The 3,630-nt window shown below is 36.2% G+C and overlaps 1 protein-coding gene across 4 annotated transcripts in view; it reads right to left on the bottom strand.

Moving 5' to 3' along the window:
• Nucleotides 1–333: 333 nt before the first annotated feature.
• The window catches only part of or (AP-3 complex subunit sigma-2 or), a 75,857-nt gene continuing 72,560 nt past the window's right edge, over nucleotides 334–3,630 (bottom strand). For all 4 annotated transcript variants that reach the window (XM_070096071.1, XM_070096073.1, XM_070096072.1 and 1 more), the window contains one exon: nucleotides 334–3,630. This exon is cut by the window's right edge and continues 765 nt beyond it. The gene's annotated coding sequence lies outside the window, so the exon portion shown is untranslated.

The raw sequence follows: 3,630 nt of genomic DNA, 5'->3' as shown, positions 1-3,630 counted from the left end.
CTGCCCCCCTATCTGCCCTGTCATAAGCCTTTCCAAATCCATAAATGCCAAATAAATGAGGAATAAATTAATTTAATAAAATTAAAAAAAAATTGATATGAGCTGGTAAAATTCCACAAACACATTAATGCATCAGATCACTGATTTATCCAGTGATTGGCCATTTGGCTTTTAACATCTGAAAGTCTTATTCAATACTACATCTAAATAGAAACTGATAGGAATGACTGTGCAACAAAGAGGAATCACTGAAATATATCATCCAATGCAATTCAGTATTGGGTGCACTACACTCCCCCTCTCCCTGAAGGTGCAACATAATACATGATCAACTATTTTTCTTGCATTTTTATTGAAAGTCACACAGGTAAAAAAAAAAAAATTAATGTAAATGTGCATAAAGGATAAGAATTATATGGAACACAGTGGACCCCTGGTTTACGATATTATTTCATTCCAGGAGTATGTTCAGGTGCCATTACTGAACGAATTTGTTCCCATAAGGAATATTGTGAATTAGATTAGTCCATTTCAGATCCCCAAACATACACGTACAAACGCACTTACATAATTGGTCACATTGGGAGCTGATCGTAAACCGGGGGTCCACTGTATAAGCATTTACAAACCATAAAAAAAGTTTATAATAATGAAGAGTCTAGGTATAAAATATAAGTAATAATAATGGGGAAGTGCAAAATCTGCAAGGTCATAGTTATTGAGTGAAAGTGGTGGTGAAAGAGGAGAGGGGTGGCCAATGAGTCCTGACTCAAGGGAAACATAACCCAATACCTTTGATCAAGTACCCATTACCAACATCAAGACAATCCTCTTGTAGAGTTTTTACTCTTCTGCACTCCTCTAAAGATGCCCACAGAGTCAACAGACATTCTCGACCATAGAAGGTGATGCTTAATTTGTTATGAGGACCAATAAGGACTCAGTCAAAAAACCTAAAACTTCACAATGCTGGTCATCATGTGGCTAAGACCCATAGTAAGATCATTTTTTTTTTTTTTTTTTTTTTTACTTTTCCCAACAGTGTGCTCTGCCTTGCCCCCATAAAGACAGATAAAAACATCTCGGTGCAATTTATCATTTCAGAGACATAGACCAAATTTTAACTATGGTTAAGTATCTTCTCTCTCTTAGCATCTTCGAAGATACTAGCCTGAAAATATTTAATCATAAAATTCACAATCAATACTCTTAGGTACTCAGGGTCTACATGCAACGCAGACCATGAATTTATTTGAACAATTTAAATGAATATCTTAGATTCTGTCATATCTGTATACCATAGGTTCTGATTACTGCATTATAGAAATCACTTGAAATAAAAATTATACATTTGTTTTTATATTACTTTTATTTATATCTGATAAATAATGCATTATATTAATAATCAGTGCTCAGCTAACAAAAATAAACACTAAAATTAGACATTTTTATAAGGAATCCATGTTAGGGTAGGATATAAAAATTGAGGTGTAATTCTGGGCATATACGTGGAGTTTACTTTAATCCGTAAGGCAGATGGTGCCAATGTTAAAATGTCGAAGCATAACATGCGAGCACAAAAGTGCAGAAGAAAAAATCATCATATTAATATTGTATTCATGTGGTTATATAGCACCTGGGAAATGGAAGGTAACGGTTTGATTCAAGGGAAGGGTAGCTCCAATTCCCTAAATCAAGATCTCTTCACTTGCATCAAAGCATTCTACTTTAGGGAGGAAAATGTCATAATTAGTATAACAAATTGGTTTCAGTTAAGTTTTAGTGAATCTTTAACAAAGGTGGGACTTTCAGAGAGGAGGCTGAGCAACATGTCAAAGTGTTGAAGATGTTGAAAATGAGCCAATGTTTTTCCTGAACTCTCAGCACAATCCAACATTTCTTGAAGAGATGCTGACCATGCGAGAGCCTGGTGTGTTCAATATGCAATCGCAAGAGTATCATTTCCCATGGCAACAGCAATGAAAAAAGGATGGTGTGAGAAGCTCATTGAAAAGTTTATTAAAAGCAGCTTGTTCGCCAATAACACTGGCTAACAATGCTCTCAGATATGCGAGTTAATACTACTAGATAAAAAGAGAAGTCTGAATACTGTATCCTTAGTACTGGAAATGTACGGATAATTCAGCAAGTTCACTGCCTTGAACACCAGAATGGCCAAGTTCCCAGTAAAATATGAACTCTGTGTTGGCTGATGATGAAAGCCAGTATTAAATGTGAAGGAAAAAAGGATGCAAGGAATCAAAGGTCTGGACTGCCTTTAATGGTTTTAAGCATGAAACTACATATAAGTGATGTTGACATGGTAGCAATATGGATACAAAAAGGGCATACAATTCTGGTGTGAAAAAATAAGCCGATTAAAAATGGCATCCTTGGATTACACAGATATCAGAAAAAACATCTTTGTTCCACTCCATCAATGGGCTTAGTCATTGGTATACACTACAGGAGAATGTGAATACAGGTGAAATTACTCAATGATAAATGAACAAAAGTCCATATCAGAGATACAAGATTTTAGAGTATATTTAGGAGAAAGCTCTAAACCTGCAGGATTAATACAGCACCTGGAGAATGAGAGACAATTAGGGTCAATCCAAGAAAAAAAAAGGAAAGGTGGAATTTCTTGGATCAAGAATCCCTCACCAGCAAGGCAGAGCCTTTCTTGTGAGACTTCAGAAATGGCAGAAAAAGGCAGACTGGAATCACAAGACTTCCAAAGCGGCAATGAAAAATTTTGCAAAGAGAAAGAAAAACAGAAAAACAAGATAGCAATGCATATGTTAATTCTATAGGTTCATGAAAGCAAACAAGATACTGAAGGCAATGTGAATCTCTGCTGTGGAAGCAGAGGATAGGATATACTTGGTCTCCATAGCCTAATTGAAATTAAATCAAGCAGAAGACAAAAATTTATCTATTGACACCCAGAAAAATGAGAAAAATTTGACATCTGACAAATAAAAAAAAATGCACATTTTAGAGAGATTGTGGAGAATTTCCGAAGATATCTGGCAATGGAAAAGACCTAAAAATTTTAGTTTGGCAAACTGAGCAGAATTCAGTGGAGTATGAGTTACTGAGCATTGTTTTGTGTAAATAAAACTTGCAGCTTTGAGGGGGTCTAACTGAAGTAGGAGTCAATAGTTCATAAAAGTGAGGCGATCATCAACTGACTGTCCATGCTGGCATAAACAAGAGTAAAGTTATCCACATATTGGGAATAAGTGGTGTACCACTCACCAGAGCTGCAGCTCCAAGAGGCATGCTCAGCTTTCAGGTGGGCAGAAATGAAGAGTATATAGGTCTGCACAGATTGTAAATACATGGGATAGTGCTTAACTTCACAACTAGCCCACAATTTGGACAGGAAACTTAGTAGTGATTGCAGGATGCGCCAACCTTGGAGAAGCAAGTCTTAGCCAATGATGCCTAAAACATCAACAGAGACTATACTGCCCCACCACAAAAAAGAGGAGGGACCTTTAGGGGGTTGGTAACCTAAATGCATGTTTTGAAGATCAAAACTGAACACAATGTTCCCATTATCTTAATTTTTTTATACTGTTCAAACTGACATTTCAATTTAGGTTGATCGGATACCCTCAT

This window comes from Cherax quadricarinatus, chromosome 52 (genome assembly GCF_038502225.1).
Source record: "Cherax quadricarinatus isolate ZL_2023a chromosome 52, ASM3850222v1, whole genome shotgun sequence".
In the NCBI taxonomy this organism is placed as follows: Eukaryota; Metazoa; Arthropoda; class Malacostraca; order Decapoda; family Parastacidae; genus Cherax; species Cherax quadricarinatus.
Note: the sequence above shows the minus strand (reverse complement) of the source record. Positions and strands in the feature narration are given on the sequence as shown.